This window comes from Anser cygnoides, chromosome 3, assembly GCF_040182565.1.
Source record: "Anser cygnoides isolate HZ-2024a breed goose chromosome 3, Taihu_goose_T2T_genome, whole genome shotgun sequence".
Lineage (NCBI taxonomy): Eukaryota > Metazoa > Chordata > Aves > Anseriformes > Anatidae > Anser > Anser cygnoides.
Window position 1 is genome coordinate 71,531,716 of NC_089875.1, and position 20,132 is coordinate 71,551,847.

Here is a 20,132-nt window from a genome sequence, read left to right on the forward strand (position 1 = left end):
CTCATAATTTCCTATTTGAACCCTCAGATACTTGTATGTATAATTTATATAGTGATGGCACAAATCTATAAATGTATATGCATGACTAAACCAACGTTGACAAACAAAATGCAAATGCTGCTTAGAGTCTGCTGCTGCATTTTCCTTTTTTTTTTTTCTCTTGAATAACGAGTTGCACTCCAGAGCATCATATTAATGCATATTGAAAAAGCACTAAAGAATTGCACTTTAAGATAATTATAATAATGACTAGCTCCTGGTTCCCTTGGATAGCTAATATTTTCTCTGATTTTAAAAAATACTCTGATTCAGAAGTAGATCTGTTAAGAAACTCAGTGTTCAGACAGAAATGAATACAGCTATTTAGTTATTATTTTTTTAAATGAAGAACAATGATTTCATACCTTTTGTGTTACAGCTGACTTTAGTTGTCTTAAAATTTACCATGTCATTTAATAGATATTGGCTGGAAGGCATCCCACCTACAGCTATCAGAAACATTTTGAAACTGAACTACTTTGCAGCTGCAAGCTCTGGACCATGAAGCTTCTGGTGAAGGAATGATCTTCATTACAAGAACTTTTCTGGACTTTCTGCTTCTCTCTGATCATTTTTGTTCTCGTGCCAAAGCTGATTGTGATATTGCCATCTGAAGGTCATATGGCTGTGTCTGAGTTAAATAAACAGCACATTTTCTGCCTTAACATAAACATCTCATCTCCACTAAGATGAATGTTGTAGTGTCTGTGCTGTGTGTGCTAGGGTTCAGCTGATTTGCCTGCAGTTCCAGGGCAGGAAATGAGAGCAAGGAGAGAGAAAGTAACATAATCATTTATTCACCTCATGATTTTTTTTTTTTTTGGTCTCAAAATAAATAGTGACATTTGACCTTTCTCTGAGACAACATGGAAATTAAGACACATGACAATCTTTCTTTCTTTCTTGTGCCTTCCCCTTAAGGCAACTAAAACCATTCCTCACAACATGCTTTGACCGTCTTTTCCACAGATAAAAAGCCAACCATAAAAGTAATGAAGCTTTCATGCCAGGCCATGGAGTAGTTAACCCAAAAGTCTAGTAAATTAACATTATTTTATGTTATGTTATTTTATGTTATTTTATTTATTTATTTATTTTTCTCCTTGCATCAAGGGAGAGTTTATAAGCCTTTAACAGGAGGGAGCATGGACATCTCTGGGGGAAATGGCTTGTCTGCTCTGAGCCTGTGCAAAGGTATAGGGAAGGAGCATCCCCTCTGGCTGCGGTGTTCATCATTCATCTCTGTGTGCGCAGAGGGCTCACCTTATCACACTGTGCATGGCACTGACAAGCAGCAATGTATCGTGCTCACGCGATAAGGATGGGCTCTGCCTGCAGAATTGTTTTGGGTATAATACTAGGCTCCCATATAGTGCCTAGATGGCATGTACAGGGCATAATCTATATATGATTGTACAGTGATGTTTGTTCTTCCTGGACCCTTTCCAGCCACAATTTACATCAGATGTCAAAAAAAAAAAAAAAAAAAAGACGAAGAGTTGTAGTCATTTGCAGGCAACTAACTGCTCAGCTGTATCACAGGCTATATCTTGTTGAAAAGAAGGGAAAATCACACTGTACCAATTCAGTCTGTTGACAGCTGAGGAAAGGGCCTTTCCATTTTACAAAGAGGCTGCTAATTAAAGCAAAGCAATTGGAGAGTGAAGAGAGGATGTATTTGGAGTGCTGCTGTACTGGAGAGGTTCTGCTTTGAAAAAGATAAACTGTCCAGGAATAAAAAATCAAACCCTAGAAAACTGAACTCTTAGTAACACAAAAAACAAACAAACAGAAAACTGCTTTGGTGGATGAGACTTAGAGAATCTTTTCTAAGATAAAATAGATAAGATTATAACATAATCCTGCCAGCCCTGTTCCTTGTTCTCTCTACTGGTTCAGCCTGTTGGATGGCATCCCATGTCTCTCACCTTGCAGTTCTCAGCACCTAGTATTGTGCGGGAGTCTGAAATCTGATATACTGACCACCGACTCACAAATGTACAGTGTTGCTTTGTTTGTGTTTTTTGCCTTGCTTCACAAGCCCTTGATGTAAATCCAGTAATTCCTCAGTCACAGAGAAGAAAATAAAGTTAACGCAAGAGACAGCTTACTGTCAGTATGAGCTGAAGTTGCTGGAAATCAAGCCCTGCATTTACTGGGTATAGGTACTAACAAATCATGGTGTTTGCTGTTCTTTTGTCCATGGGGACAGCTGTGTGGCATCTGTAATTCCAATTCAGCGCAGGTCCACCAGAGAAGTGTTTGACCAATTGTGTACGTATCATCAAAGAATTGCATTCCCTAAGTCTGTCTGTGGAAACTATTTTAATCACCCTATCAAGTTAATACTACTGGGAATTCATTTAAAGAAAGGAAATACCATGTACAAAATATATCGGATGAAGTTTTCTGGTTTATGTTTTTCAGGAAGTAAATTCTGGCCTTTAAAGTTTGTGACTCCATCAAGATGGAATGATTCTCCTTCATGACAGCACACGTGTTCTTAAAATCATCACAAATGCCTGGCTTTTATATTTACAATTTCCTGAGAACTCGTTGTTCAGTAGTGGAATCTCTGCAGATAACCTTAAAGTGAATACAACTCAATGTTACTTTAAGGCTTATCAGATAGTCTTTTAAGGAACTTTCTGCTTCTCATCATGCACAACTTCCACTCATGGGATGGAATATGCTTCACAACAGGGCTTTGGAATTTTTAAAGGAAAGATAAAACAAGCAAACTACAGCAACAACAAATCCCTGCATTTCTTCCTTAACGAATTATTGACCATAAATCAAAAACTGTGGTATTCCACTGGCTCCATAGCAGATAGGTAACCTTATGGATTATTTTTATTTTGGGGATAAAGGTTCTGCCCCCTCGAGAGGCTGGGGTTTTCAAGGAATGTGAAGCTTTACCATATACTATAGAAGCTGAGAGTAGTTGATGGCTTTCAGAAAGTACGTTGTAGTTTGAAATATTGAGCCAAAAGAAAGAAGCTGTATTGAAGAGCTGAAGACAATTCGGTACATTGGGTTTCTTATGTGCTGAGTTTCATTTGAAGGTTGGAGTTAACTTTGTTTTGGTTAACTTTGTTAGCTAACTCATGTTATAATTTCAGCATACTACTGCAGAATACAGTGATGAGATCAGAAATATAAATATATTCATTACCTGGTAAGCATACCCATTAGCTTTCTTCTTTGGATTGGCATCCTCTCCAGCCCACCAATAAAAATGTCAGACAGGTTAAGAAATAGTGACATTTTTGCTTCTTTTAAAGAGATGTGGTTTCTAACTGTGGATATAGAATCCTTCTATCCTACAGTCTTCTTGGAAAACTCTTACCAAGATGGGAATACAGATTCAGATGCTTATTGAAAAAATATGACAGCTGCCACAAAACAAGACAGCATGACAGATATCATGACAGTAAGGTAAGGTAATAACTGACTCTCCCTGAGGGGCATATCAGTTCTTCATGCATGTTCACTATGATCAATCCTTATGGTTTAAATAAGAAGATTTTTAAAGTAAGGTATCTTTTAACATAAATTTCCAGACATTTTTCTGGAATGAATACCAAGTTTGTTATTAAACATTTCATTCCTGTACAGGATGTCACACGTGTTCCAACATTTTTTAAACCATTTTTCATTCCTCTTGCCTACACAAGTGAAAGATTAGAACATTTCCCCCATTATAAGAAATGATCAAGAAAGTAGACGGTTCATAGACAGTTCTTTGGTGACATATAGTTCTCTCAACCCACCCCTTCCCCTACCCTCCCCCCCCCCCCCCCCCCCCCCCCCCGACACGCACTCTTAGTTGCAATAGGAATGAAATGCCAAAATAGATGGCCAAATAGGAATGAAATGAAACAGGAAAAGCCATGCAAAGGCAGAACAGTTTTTGCTATGCTATTACAGACCACTGGAAAGCAAGTTAAACTCCCTTTCCATCTATTCATCTACCTGGAGAACGCATATCTTACCAAGCCAACTGCATAAAGCTAATCAATTCTGAAACTAGGCAGTAAAATATTTGAAGCTTCAAATATATTCATGAGATAATGATCAGGGAGGGCATCTATTCTGCATAAGCCCCTTTCTCCTATCTGTTTATGCTCCATTAACATCCTATGCTCTTCCCATCCAAAACCCTTTCATTTTCTTGAAAATGTCCAGCCTGGGACAAATCCATTAAAAAAAAGAAAAAAAAAAGAAAAAAAAAGAAAAAGAAAAAAAGAAAAAAAAGAAAGAAAGAAAGAAAGAAAGAAAGAAAGAAAGAAAGAAAGAAAGAAAGAAAGGAAAGAAAAAGAAAGAAAGAAAGAAAGAAAGAAAGAAAGAAAGAAAGAAAGAAAGAAAGAAAGAAAGAAAGAAAGAAAGAAAGAAAAAAGAAAGAAAAAGAAAGAAAGAAAGAAAGAAAGAAAGAAAGAAAGAAAGAAAGAAAGAAAGAAAGAAAAAGAAAGAAAGGAGAAATCTTAATTGCAAATTTCATCATTTTTATGGCTAGATCGGTGCTTGTTGATGGAAATATTGAAATTTCACTCTAGAGTAAAGGCCTGAATTTTGGCAAGTATAACATTTTTGTCTGCTAGCACTGACAAGGCTGAACTTGGCTGTCTTGCAGAACTCAAACTTAACACATGAGCATATTCTGGCATGTGTGGAGGTGAGAGACTGAATCCTTGCAGGCTAAATTTCCTGTTTGAACTTTGAGAAGAGGGAAGGGAAGGGAAGGGAAGGGAAGGGAAGGGAAGGGAAGGGAAGGGAAGGGAAGGGAAGGGAAGGGAAGGGAAGGGAAGGGAAGGGAAGGGAAGGGAAGGGAAGGGGGAAGGGAAGGGAAGGGAAGGGAAGGGAAGGGAAGGGAAGGGAAGGGAAGGGAAGGGAAGGGAAGGGAAGGGAAGGGAAGGGAAGGGAAGGGAAGGGAAGGGAAGGGAAGGGAAGGGAAGGGAAGGGAAGGGAAGGGAAGGGAAGGGAAGGGAAGGGAAGGGAAGGGAAGGATTCATTCATATTTGTACTGCCTAGCAGTTGTCCCAGGGCCCATGCAGTGCTACTTTGGCCTTTTGACAGTGTGGACAATCAAAGGACTAAGGTCCTGAAATTAAACAGAAAACACCAAAATGACAGTGTGGACAATGCCAGTATTGTCCAAACATGCCTACTTTCTTCTGCTGCTAAACCAGCTTCTGCTGGTTGGTCTTCCAATATTAATGTGACTGCAAAAGACATAATCTGGGTTTGAGGGCTTCCAGAATTGTTAGGGGAGGCTGCATACTTGAGGCAGATGGGAAGGAAGGTGACCTGGCTGGCTACCATGTTACAGATGCCACCCAGCACACTGGGTTTTTGCTGCTTGTGTAGCTGTTTCTGCTAACTGGCTACTCTTCTCCCCTCTTATACATAGCTAAGAGTATGTTGTAGCTTACACCTTCTGCATATTAACAAGTAAAATCTGCCAAGGAGCACACATTCTTACTATCTCAGAGGGTTGCACTGTAATTTTGTGTTCAAAAGCACGGAGATAGAAACAAATATCTATACCAGAGTGATGTTAATCAAAAATGCATGTGATTCCAAATGTCCTGTTTCCCTTGTTCTTATTTGTTGCATCTCACCATATCCAAATACAACTTTTTTTTTTTTTTTCCCACCTTTTCCTCAGAATCTTGTTTATTAAAGGATAAAGTGAAATGTTTTTAAGAAGAGGAGGACTTAAGAAATCTCCTGCTGGAGGTAGCAGAATATTCTGTCTCTGGAAGTGGCAATAGGAGCTGCTATTGGGAACAGCATGGGAGCCTGCTTGCTTCCTGGAGTCTGCTGCCTTACACTCCCTCGGCATCCTCATTTGCTGTCAAGGATCCTTGCCTCACCCTTTTCATATCCATGCTAGAAGGCACCCTTTTGAACCTGATAGTTCTGTCTTCCCCTCTCAGCCTCCTGTGGCAAGCCTTACCCTCCTGAAGCTCACTGCCCGTAGTGGAAAGTACTCTTCTTCTCTCATCTTCCTTGTGTTGTGGGAGCTCCTACCACATTTTGTATTGTGGGACTTGTCCACCACTGTCCATTTTCTCTGCAGTTTTGAAACGTTCGTCATAGACTTCCTCATCTGTCTTTTCTAGAAATCTGAAAAGTCCCAGCTTAGTTTTGGAGGGGAAAAAAAAAAAGGAAGAAAAAAGACCAACAGAAAGAAAACCCCCAAAGCCCAAACACAACCCAAGGTCCTTAACAAAATACAGAAATGAGTTTTTTATGCCTAAGTGGCATTTATCTCACAATGGTCTAACAAAAGCGCAATTTTCCTTGATTTCATATAACAACTGCTAGTTTTCTGTTGTTGAAAAGAAAGAATATTATTTTCACTAAGATAATTAACTAAATAGTTATATCTGTAACTCATCAGCAGTTTTAATATCTTCCACAAATATACAATATCTCTTGGAGCATTCTTTTCATTTCATCATAGAAAGTTAATAGTGTCATGTTACATTAGAAAAAATATGGTACAATTATTGACAAAGATTTCACAAGAGAGGATGATAATAATCCCTACCTGGGGGAAATTTCTGTTTCTCTAAGCACAGAGACATAAGACAATAAAATCAATGTGATATGCATTGGAACAAAATAGAAGTCGTTACAATAGAGTCTGATCCTCATCAGAGTTGTCTTTTTTTTTTTTTTTTTTTTTTTTTTTTTAAGATGGAAGCATGCTTTGGGGAAAAGCTGGATAAGATATAAGATACTGGCTGTGGCCAAAATGTGTGTGGAAAAAAAAAAGCTTCTAATCAGCTACAGATTTTCTTATTCATTCCCTGAAGCCGTGTGGGGAATTATAGATTGACCGCGTTGCATCTCTATAGTTTCACAAAGAAGAATCTTTCCCCTTAGTCCCTGTGTAGCTTTCCAACATAGATATATATGAGATATGTATGGGAAGGGGGGAAGTAAAAATGCCTTTGCAGCTCTTAACAAATGTTAGGGGGAGAATTACTGTTTGGACTGCTTCATCATTTAATGTCAGCACAGTTAAGTAATCCTCAGAAAAGTTTGTGAAGGAGGGAATTTTGTGTTGCAGTACTTTACAGATGGAGAAACTCAGGATGTAGGTAATCAAGGATATTACTGTACAGTAAACTTGGCTGTGAATTATACCTTGATAACTTCTGGACATCAGACAATTTTTTGAAGATACTTAGCTGTACAGTTGATTAGGAACCTCAGTCCCATTTCAGCAAATGGCTTTTCTTGTTTTACAGACCTTTTCCAATTTATGATTTCACTGAGAGCTAGGCATTTTTTTATTTTACTTTATTTTTAAATTTCAACCCATCTTGTTTGTTCACTGTTTTACATATTATTTGTTTCTATTTTTGATATTTAGTGGTAAAATTCCTTCCTTGTCCAGTGTATAGCTTGTCAAACAACTGTGAACTTTGTGGCAGAGGAAGAAGTAGAATACAGAATTCAGTGTCTAGTCCATCCTTTATGCAGTCATCTACTGCATGCATTGTACTATGTTCAATTGCATTAAATTTATATTTGCAATTTAAAATGCAATAGGTGAAGGAAAGTGTGGTAAATGTTTGTGACACATGGCAGGCTATCTTTTCACTTACTCTATTGCAGAACAGTAGGACAGTCATATTTCTCATTTCTTTCCTTGTGTTAGACATTCAATGGACAGACCACTAAGTATGAAGTTGAGAACATTCGTAATTTCAACGCTGACCAACTTTTTCAGAAAGCAAACATATTCCTGCTCTTTTTTTTTCCCTATATTTTCCACAAATATAGGGTATTTTTCTTAAACTATTTTTCAATTGAGGGTGTATTATTTTGCATTTTTCAGGAATATACACCTTTAAAGTGATCCTTTTAAGTGGACTCCTCTCCACTGGCTCATTTAGAACCATTTAATGCAATGCATAATTTGCTGCTTTAGATTAATATGCATGCATTTTTTTCCTTTTTTTTTTTATCCCCCCCCACCTTTCCCAACAGCTACTCAAGACAGTAGCTAAATAATTATTAACTATTCATGAATCACTTGTATGACCTAGTTCTAATATTAATATTAAGTCCTATATCAGTCACAGTTTCAAGACAGAGAAACAGGGGTCTATAGTGTACAGTCCAGATCCAACCACTGCTAATTACAATACTGCTTGTAATTGATTTCATGTTTTTATTTCAAGCCCTGCCTGCCATCCCACCTAATTGAAAGAGGTATGCGTTAGGCCACACATTTCAGAGATGGACATTAAATTCAGGAGAGTTCAGACCCAAGCCAAAGTGATTAATAACAGTTCAAAGGGAAAGGGAAGCACGGGAGAAAAGGTGTTCACTGGGAAAATTCAAGAGCCAGACTCTAACACAGTCTGAAGTTCTTACAGCAATAACTCAAAGCATTGTCTTTATAAAATGATTTTATCTTATGAGTTTATTTGCTTTCCAACTTGGAATCATGTTGGGAATTATCAATCTTCAGTTCACTCATTTTTCCTTTGAAAGCTACCATTCTTTCTGTACAGGGGTGGATTAGAAACAAACACGAGCAAGAACTGAACTTCTGACCTTTCAATGGTTGTATGCCAGTCAGTCTTTTCTGCTTCCACTTTCTCCCTCAGATTAGTTGGCAATCTCTCTCTCTCTCTCAATTTAACCAGCTTTTCAACAGATGAGCTTGCAGGAAAAAATTGTTACCATAATGGCATTTTAAAAATACCACTGCAATTGCTGATATGACAGTACTTCTTTTCCTTCTCCTTCCCAGATGGGCAGAGTCTTGCCACTTCTTTTCACCTAAAAGTTTCCTACCACATGATGCTGACACACATTTTTTTTTTTTAAGCTAGGAACATGCTGAATCTCTTACTTTTAACCCTTTTCCAATTCTGAAATAAAAATAAAAGCAAATGACAATCTGTAGTTGTTACTCTTCATATAATATATGGCTTGCTCACATTCTCCCATTACACGAGTTCAAGTCTAATGATGCTGGCAGTGAACTATTTGATGTCCCTGCTTCTGTAGCAATGCTCGCTTTTCCTCCCAAAATACTCTGATCAACCATGCTGACTGATGAGATCAGTCTTCTACATGGTGGAAAAGGTATGATTCAAATAATATACAGCGAAGAAGGAAATGAAAAGAGATGTTCCACTTTCACTACAAGTGGCCCAATAACTACAGTATTGCTCAAGACATAAACAAATTTTTCCATAGCTGCCATTTTCAGGAAAAATGAGCACTGCTCAGTCTGGCATCACACTTCAAGAGTAGATCCCATGCTATGGGTCTTTTCATGGAAGAAATCACATACAGCCTTTTCTAAGGTTTACTGTTGGCTTGCTTGGTGTATAAGTTTTCATGAATACAAAATCTTCTCCAAAAGCTTTCTATGGATATTTAGGGGCTTTTAATCACCATGATGGGGTCATGTGTTTCACTTTTATGATTGCTGACAATTAGTTCAGCATTGCAGATTTTTGTTTACATGGCTTGGGTTCCTAAGTCCTGTTATCACAACAAAATTATTATATGTCATTTAGACAGCTAAATGCTGCCTTTGTTTTGGTGATGGTGTAAGCATTTTGCTTTACAAAACAATAGGTCTCTTTTTCAAGACTTGATATTTTCTGTAATTCAGGCTCCCTTGTGGCATGTCATCTGATTCCTGAAAATTGTCCTAAAACCCTCCCTGTTTAATTACTCATTGAAAAGCTGAGCAATGACCTTCAGACATAATAAAGAACATTTGGTAAATTAGTTACCTGATGGAATCGCTGTTACATTAAACACAAGTGTGCACGAAGAAACTGAGTGTTAAACTGACTGAGCTAGAAAACTGGCTGCTTAGTGATAGTGTGAGATTACCTCTGTCTCCTGCTATGGCCAATCTGTCCCTGGAGGCTGTGAGAAAAAGGAGCCTAAGGGGGAATTTCAAAGGAGCCAAAACATCATTCAGCAGATACCAATACTAATTTGTCAAAATAATTTGGTAAAATAAACTTTCCATTTTTTTTCTTTGTAAACTACCAATAAAGAAGAACTGGACTTTACTGATTTGTTCAAAATGCCTTGGCATTTGACCAGAGATTCCCTGTCAGACTGTATTTCTTCCATGCTAACCTTATCATTCACTTCCGAACATACAAAAACTATAATGCATTCTTAGCATTTGCCACACAATTATTTCTGTCTTGTGTCGGATATTTCATGGGCAAAACATCTGATACAGGAATCGTGAAAATAACACAAAACCCATTCTATTTTCTCCAGTTCCATTCTTAATGATCAAGGATCAGAGAAAAGGCGTTATGACACGTATTACCATCCCACTGTTTAGTTTTAAAGTTTAAGTAGTTATGAACAAAAGCAATGCACATTTTCATTGGCAAACACATGGAAGAAAAATCAAATTAGTCATCTGCCCAAGTTTAATTAAGTCCCCCATTTGAAAATTGCTTTCCAAAAATGGTTAAGGTTAGCACTCTTATTTTATTTTTTATTTTATTTTATTTTATTTTATTTTATTTATTTTATTTTATTTTATTTTATTTATTTTATTTTATTTTATTTTATTTTATTTTATTTTATTTATTTTATTTTATTTTATTTTATTATTTTATTTTATTTTATTTTATTTTATTTTATTTTATTTTAATTTCTTTTACTGCAGATACTAAGATTGATTGCTAAGCTTGCTGTGGAAAATGGGCAAAAAAAACCGACACCAAGTGTGGATGAATGTGAAGCAAATGCATTAAAACAAGTGGAACAGTTCTCCATGGAAAATGCATTGCTCAGCAATAAGGATAATTTGTAAATATTTCCAAGCTAGGAAGAGTTGGAGAAGAACCCACTTGGAAGAAAACCAAGCTAGAATACGCCCAATTACTGGGCCTTAAATGCTTCCAAGATTTTTTAGAAGGTTGCGCTGGTTCATGCTGACAAGTGTTCCCTTTTGGCATCCCAGCCCTTCCCGGGCATACCAGCAGCACGTGTGCAACAGCCTAACCTCATCAGAGGAGGGCACCAGTCCAGTCTTCTCCTGGCAGCTCTGTTTCCCAATCCTCTTCACTGTTTATTATTCATCCAAGAGATAGCTTGTGTAGAGACATCAGTGTTGTTCATGCAGCTATTTAAACTGACTTTGAAAGAAGGTTGTCCGGTAAGCTACAGGGGGAAAAGAGGGATTAAGGACAATGAAATCATACTGTTTCATAAACACTTTGTCATTACCTTTAACTTAGTGCACTAAATTGCAGCAATATGTCATAGTGAGACATTTCGTTCCTATTACAGCATGTACAGCATGTAGTAGAAATTTGATATCCAAACCAGACACACAAAAGTTGGCTTGAAACATCAGTGTCTTAAAATGTATAGCATTCTTTGTATGGTGAAATCAATCTAAATTTAAAGTGAGTAGAGCTGCAGAGAGACACAAACTCCAGCTGACAAACATGACTGGTTTTACCACCAAGGACATTCACACAGACAGGTTAGAGTCAAAATCACCAGCAATGCTGTCAATATTTAAGGGAAAATTTCTCAAGGAATGCTGTCAGAGATGTGCCAATTGTCATTTACTGAGGCCTTGGCTGACCACTCTCCCTCCACTGGTTTATTCCTATATAACCTATCTCCACCCAAGTCAGCGATGTGTGTGTATGAAAAAGAGTAAGGAATCAAGTCCTTTAACTTGGCTAGTAGTTTGATTTGAGCATTTCATCTTTCCATCTCTCTCACCCCAATAACATAGTCTCTAAGCTCAAAGTTTTTAACAACATGTTTTATAGGTCCATGTGGTGGTTTCACCCTGCTACGGAGCTGAACTCCACCACAACCTCTCTCTCACTCCCCCTCCTCAAAGAAATAAAAGGGGAGAAACTATGATGGAAAGGGCTCAAGGATTGAGATAAAGACAGGGAGATCACTCAACAGTTATCATCATGGGCAGAACAGACTCAGCATAGGAAGATTAATGCAATTTATTACCCATTACAAACAAGCTAGAGCAGTGAGAAATTAAAAACAAACTAAAAACACTTTCCGCTTGTCCACCCTCTTCTACATCCTCCCAAAGAGTGGCACAGGGGAATAGGGAATGGGGGCTGCAGTCAGTCCCTAATGTTTTGTTTCTGCCACTCCTTCGCAGTCACTCTCTGTCCCTGCTCCACGTGGGGTCCCTCCCACGGGATGCCATCTTTCCCAAACTGATCCTGTGGGGGCTTCCCACAGGCAGCAGCTCTTCAAGAACTGCTCCAACAGGGGTCTATACCATGGGGTCCATCCATCAGGAGTGAACTGCTCCAGCACGGGTCCCCCATGGGCAGCAGTTCCCCCCCAGACCCCCTGCTCCTGCGTGGGCTCCTCTCCACGGGCTGCAGCTCCGGCCCGGGGCCTGCTCCTGCGGGGGCTCTCCATGGGCCGCAGCCTCCTCCAGGCCACATCCACCTGCTCCACCGGGGGCTCCTCCACGGGCTGCAGCGTGGAGATCTGCTCCATGTGGGACCCATGGGCTGCAGGGGGACAGCCTGCTCCACCAGGGGTCTCTCCACGGGTGCAGGGGAACTGCTGCTGTGTGCCTGGAGCACCTTCTGCCCTCCTGCTGCACTGACTTGGGGGTCTGCAGGGCTGTTTCTATCTCCTCTCTCCCAGCTGATGCTGCACTGCAGTGTTTTCCCTTTCTTAAATCTGCTCTCCCAGAGGCACAACCAATGTTGCTCATTGGCTTGGCTCTGGCCAGCAGTGGGTCCCTTTTGGAGTCATCTGGAGCTGACATGTCTTATCTAACATGGGGCAGCTTCTATCCCTGCAGTCCCCTTGCTACCAAGACCTTGCTGCGTAAACCCAATACAGCCCAACAGTTTAGGCAAGTCTCACTTATTCTCATCATTTCTGGTAGCATTTTAATGTTGCTAAAATTAATAGTTCTCTCTTCCTCTTAGTCTCTCACATTTTAAGCAGACAAGTCTCTTGTACTCTGACATTTAAGGCAGACAACTTGCTGCCACCGCAAATTTCATATATTAAATATTTAACTTACTGTCTCAAGCTACTAGTCCTTCCCTTCTGTCTTTCTCTTTATCATCAATAATATTGCAAGAAGTAAAAGAAGAGTGTCCTCTGTCTTCTCTTCTTGCTCATTGGATTTAAACACCAGGTCTTTCCAACACAAGCCACTTCAGACCATTAAAAACTCCTTTGTCATTTTTATGTAATGGAAAGTATATCCATTTGCATTTAACTCCACCTAAACATATAATTATAAGTAAAAGACTTATATGAACTACAATTCTAAATTGAAAAAAAAAAAAATCCATCTGAATGTACATACTTATTTTAGGCAAATTTTAGAAAGACAGGGTCACCAACATGGTCAGAATTAAATTCATGCTCAAACTTGTATGAATATTCATGGAAAAAGTTTCAAGAGAGCCATCTAACAGCTCACAACACAATTACAGTTCTTACAACCATTTCTCCACAGAATATGATAACCCAAATGGATGTGGAAAAAATAGAACAAATGTGCTCAAATGTCTGAGCCAGCCCCCAACAAGGAGCATCCATGTCCCTTGTTTGTGCTCGCTGTGCCTGGTTGAATCCTCATGAATTCCATGTTGAATTCCATGTTGAATCCTCATTTGGCCAATGTCTAGCTGGCTAGAGAAAAGTGTAGGCTTGTGCAGACTGTCTCAGCTCCCTTTGGTAAATTTTTCTTTTTTCTCTTGGGACCAGAAGTTAATTCAGGTTGAAAGGATACTCGGGAAGTCCCTGGTTCAATGCCCTGCTCAGGTAGGATCAGCAGTGAGGTCAGATCAGCTTGTTCATGGCCTTATTGAGGGATTTTTGTAAAAACCTTCATGGATAGAGCCCGTGCTACATCTCTGGTAACCCTGATGCATAACTTGACTGTCTGCACAGTGATTTTTTTTCCTTGTATCTAGTACAAACCTCTGTTATTTCAGTTTACACCCCTACCTCTCATTCTCTTGCCAGTCACCCACATAAAGAGCCTGCCAAGTGATGCCACATACCATGCAGTCTACATAAAGCTAAATATTTTTAACAACATAAAATTCTCTCAGGAAAGATAATTACAAGTTGCATTCTTATGTGACTGACTTACGGTCTCACTTTGGAAAGTAAGGAGATAAAGGACAGCTGAGGAGTCAATAACTAAATGAAGATGGTTTCCCAGGAGAATGAGAAGTGTAAGGGAGAACATTTATATGAGATATACTTGCAGAAGTAGGGAATCTCTAACAAAAAGAGGATGGTCTTCATACTCTATGTGCAGGCTAGTGAGGCCATCAGTAGATTGCTATCTCCACTTCTGATGTGCACTAGATTTTTATTTTTTATTTTTTAATTTGCTAAGCCAGAGAGGGTTTGGAAAAGAAAATGTAATAATTCAAATACTGAAAATCTACTCCAACATGAATAAATACACTAAATCTATGTATCAGAATAAGTAGTAAGTTTAAAGCTTGATTACGATTTAGAAGACACTTCATAAAGAAAAGATTTCCAAGTAAACAATAAGTAAAATTGTAAAATGAAATAAATTAACTGGAAATTGGATATTGCAACATCTCAGAGGTTTTGTTCTAGATTCCAGGGTGATATTTTGATTCAGTTTACATGCAAACTGAAACCCGCAGAAAACAGAACGAAAACGTATCTGTTAAGACCTCATTTCAGGGAAATCTCACCTCATTTCAGGTTTCAAATCTTTGACTCAGGCTGCATTTATAGGAAAGGACTATAATGTTTACAGACTTTTAAAAGAACCCAAACCTATTTGCACAATACTGGTTAAGAATTCACAGATTTCTAACAAAATCAGGCAAACATAGTGGGTTTAGATGGAATTCTACTTTGAAAATTTGAAGTGAAACTTAAGGGTCAGCTATAAAGAAAGTGTTGCTATAGGTTCATACAATCAAGCTGCAAGGTTTTCAACAATGCTGTGATTGATGACCAAAGGAAATACATCTTGAAGAGGACAATTTTACTTCATTGTGGCTACTGGCAATAATTACTTTCTCACAACAGTTACATATAGTACCTAGAGTCATAAAACATCAGAAATGTTTATAAACATTCGCAGAGACAGCAACAACATCATCTCCACTGCCATCAACTATACCTATGAATCTATAATAATTTAAGTTGCACTGAATAAGGGTAATTTGACTTTTATTTATTTATTTATTTATGAGTAATAAGCATGGCTTACAAATAGTTACAAAACACTAACTTTATTAAACAGTGATTGTTATTAAGCTCTTGAACTATTTTCGTTATGAAGCATATTTCGGTAGCTGATGAATTTGGTTAAAATGAAGAAACCCTTGAAAAAGTATGATAACACCAGAACCAAAGAAAAATAATGAAACTCAGATCTTTTGTTGTGAATGAATAGCCTGTTCCTTCCTTCCTCTCAACTGAAGAATAGGTTTCAGTAACTGGAACTGGAGTGTCTAATTTCAGTCTAAATTACCTCAATCTGCAGGTTTTGAAGGAGAAAAAAAAAAAAAAAAAAAAAGGAGACTATACGCCAGGTGTAATTTTGGTATTATCCTATACAGCAAAAGGTTGAATATAAGTGGGAGTAAAACTAATGTTGTAATGAGTAGGAGTAAAACTCATGTCCTCCGTGTCATATTTGCAGATGATAGTATGATCCAATTGCTCCTGCATTCATAGGTGTTGCTAATTAGAGTCAAAAAAAAAAAAAAAAAAAAAAGGCCAGCATAAATCTGTAGTCTGCTCACAGTCCTAAGAAGTTTACAAATTTAAAACTGTTAACCGTTTACCTTGATATTCACATGGTATTTTGCATATACTAACAAAAAAATGTCACTGCTAACCTTCCAATCTAAGTGCATAACTGTGATGCAGAAGACATTTTGAATTCATTAAATCAGTGGCAGAAGTGTCTGCAAAGAAAATATTCTCACATAGATTCTGGAGAAATATCTCAAATATATGCAGATATGAGCAGGTACCCGAGGAAAAAAGCGAACCTATAGTGATTGAAAAGATGGAGACAAAAATTCTTTCTAATGACATGGGAAACATAAAAACACATTTTCACATTTAAGTTTATGTTATACCTGTACTGATTTAGTGTACTTCCTGGGTCCACCATACACGTATTCACATGTACTGAATATCAGCACTTAACCTCCCCATGCCTGTGTAAACGTGTAACTTGAACCTACTGAATGGATATACACAATGGCTTTTATTGAATTGTTTCAGGTTTCCTATCAAGGCTTTGTCTCCCCCCTTCTGTCTGAGTGTTCAGATTTCTAGAAGTGGTTCTTTGATGTATGCTCATAAACACCGGGGGATTTCCCCTCCCTTCTCTTTCCCTTCAATTCCCTCTTTGTGTTTGGAACAGTAATTCAACTACTAACCTTTGTCTGTGCTGTATTTACAGCTACGCTCCTCTCAAAGGGCTGCTTTATTTATTTATTTGGGCTGGGAGGGGCTGACATGCATGCCAGAGAAGCGATTTTGGAGAATCTTTTTTGGTGTTCTTGCAGGCACTGCTTAGAGAAGAGCAGCTCCTCCAACATAGGGATTTTTTTTTTTTCTATCATTTTTACCTTTTCCAACCAGCTGATGCATTACGATACAGCTATTTTCAATTTGCCATCGTGTCTTTACAGGTGAGACTTCATCAGAGCATTTATAGCAAAAAAAGGGCCCTCTCTCTTTTGTTTTGATGTTACTCATTCCCAAACTGGTTTGGCAAGTCAGTTAAAAATTACTCCATGCCCATACATGTGTGCAAAGTGGTCTCCAGCAATCAGAAACATCCATCTCCCCTGGCTGAAAGTTCCTATAAAGAATATACAATAATCACCCCCTCTCCACCCAGAAACAAAGGGTTTGTCTTCTGCCCCTAAACCTTAATAGAAAAGACCTTAACAGAATAGATCAGTACCTCCTTAGCACCCAATAGCCTCACATTTGGCGCTCTTTCTTAGCCACTGTATTAGCTTCAAGGAAGATTTGTGGCAGTTCATTCATTTGCCTCTTCTCTTTTGTTGAGAAAAGTGTAGTATTTTTTTTTTCCTTCTCTGTTTTGTTACCATGAAGGCTCAAACTGTAAGGCACCTTATGTGTTCTGTTCTTAGACATGCAATACTCCAGCTGGAATTAAATCTTTTTTTTTTTTTTTTTTTAAACTACAACTCTTATAGTGTGTGCCATTAAAAACATTTGCTATTCTGAAGTGATTACAATCCCACAGCATCTTCTGCTCCATAAAAATACTATGGTATGAGGGACTGAATAGAGGGACTGAATGGTTTTCCTTTAGGGAGATGTACATCTCCTCTCTCCTGAAGAAATTCACACCTTCTATGAGCAATGGTGATGATTTCTAATTAAATAAGAAAGGCTAACCTCCTTGATGAACAACATTAAGTTATTAGTAGACATTGTGACAAGCCCTTTTGTTTATTGTGTTTTAAGAATGACATACAAGCAGTGTAATGCATGACTAAATGTATCCAACTTTGCTAACCATACAATTTGTTCCCCTCTTACGCTATTTTTCACTGATATATTGTAAGGGTTATATGTAATTCACAAATATGTAAGAGGGTCGGGGCTGTGGTATTTTGCCTAAAACAAACCCAGATAATGTCTCTTTGAGAATACTCATCCTCAGCCCTTGCTGCTGTCATCCTGCATATAAGCTGAAGAAGTAGTATCACTGGGGTAAACAGTTTAAAAGTTTCAGATCATGGATGCCATTTAGATTTTCCAAGTCAATGTTTTTCTTGTTAAGTTTCTGCACTAAGAATTAAAGAATCTACGGACAATGTGATATCTGTGTGCTGGTGTGGCCTCACCTTGAGTACTGTGTGCAGCTTTGGGCGCCATGGTATAAGGACATACAACTATTAGAGTGTCCAAAGGAGGTCTAAGAAGATGGTGAAGGGTCTGGAGAGCAAGACGTGAGAAGTAGTTAAGGTCCCTTGGTTTGCTCAGCCCAGAGAAGAGGAGACTGAGGGGAGGCCTCAGGGTGGCCTGCAGCTTCCTCACGAGGGGAGTGGAGGGGCAGGTGCTGAGCTCTGCTCTCTGGGGACCACATACAGGACCTGGGAGAACAACATGGACCTGCGACAGGGGAGGGATCCAGGGATGGTAGGAAAAGATTCTTCACTGAGAGGTGGTCATGCACTGGAACTGGCTCCTCAGGGCAGTGGTCATGGAATTGAGCCTGCCAGATTTCAGGAATTATTTGGACAATGATAATAGATATATAGTTTAATTTTTAGCCAGTCTTCTGTGGCGCCATGACTCGGACTCAATGATCCTTGTGGGTCCCTTCCAGCTTGGGGTTTTCTATGATTCTGTGACTCTACGTTCCAACGCCTCAGTTCAGGGTATCCATAAAGCAACCTGTTCCAAAAGTAGAATGTCGAGGTCTTTCTGAAAATAAATAAATAAATAAATAAATAAATAAATAAAAAATCCGCAAACCAACAAATAAAACCTAACAGGTGAATCCCATATGCTGGTCTCCTACAATTACCTACTGATAGACAGTTTGGTGGGATATTTTTCCTGTCTTTCTGCCTTTGGGATGGCTTCACTGGGTACTTGGAGGGTTCCTTTGTCCTTTAGCAGCTCCCAGGTCCAGCCACAAACTGGGAAAGCTGTTCTATGCTGCTTTGTGACCATGACCAACTCTGCTCTGTACGGCTTTTTTTTTTTTTTTTTTTTTTTTTAAATGAAGAATGGCTTAAAATACTCTTTCTTCTCTCTAATAGATTTATTTGATTACTCCCTCCTTTCCCCCTACTTGTTGGCAAATATCTTCAGAGGCAATAATGAGATATGTGAACATATGTAGTTTTGTATGTGGAAAAAGAAATGCTGAATTTATAAATATTACATATATATAGAACTTGCAATGCATAAAGGATGTCATTTGTCTCTGAAAATAAAGACTACACTTACTTTTTTGAAGACATACCAAACATAAACAATGTTTAAACGTAAAGAGAAAAGTCTCATTTTTGCTGTTTTGAAGACCCTGTGCCCTCTGTGTTCAGGTATAAATGACCTTGTAAATTCACTGGTTTTGTTAGAATAAAAGTGGGCTTGACTCTCTTCAAAATAGTCGGCTATGGCAGGGTGCTACCTATATTATCTGTGGCACATCTAGCTTGGTGCTGCTTGCCCTCATGAGTGACAGCTAGCCAGTGTATACTGAAACTAAGGCAGGTTCCAGGATCACATTTGCACCTAAAAGCCGAGGCAATGGAATAGAGAAGTCTATCCAAGCGTATTACATGCACTCCTTTGTCTGCCACTCAGCCAGACAGCTGTGGGGCTTTCTTTATTACTACTACTATTATTATTGTTATTACTACTATTATTGCAACACTGTTTTCCTTCACAGATCCTATCATGAATTTACTTTTCCTGCAGCGAGACTGCTAATACCAAAAAAACGAGGGGATGTACAAGAATGGGAGCACTCGGGAGGACAAATAGGAGCCAAGGAGAGGGAGCCTACTCTCCGTGTAGCTTCCTGAAACTAATCTTGGTGCTCTGGAAATTACATGAATAGCTAATGTTCTCCATGGCTGCTGGAAGGAGGGGGATGGCGTGCAGCTCTTGTCTGACTGCCTCCTGCTCCTGTCATCAGAGGGGGCTCTGGGAGTGAGAGGTCAGGGGGATAATCCTGCACCTGCAGCACACAGAGGGCCGGGTGCCCAGCTCCTGGCCAGCCCCGCTGTAATTGATGCTAATTATTACAGAGCCAGCGTGCCCGTCCATGGAGGAGCAGGTGGGAGCCTTTGTTGCACTCGGGACCATTATCCTAATAACAAGCTTACCATTCTCTGCACAGGCTTAGGAGTACAAAGACACAGGCAATACTTTGGGGAGACCCTTAAAAAGGTTTCTTGGGCATCTCCTAATATGATGAGGTAAAAGTCCCCAAAAGTGGAAGGGCAGAACAAACCAGTAGATAAAAAAGGTAGTACCTAATGGCCAGCAGCCCCCCCTCCCTCCAGTGAACCTGGTGGATGTTACTT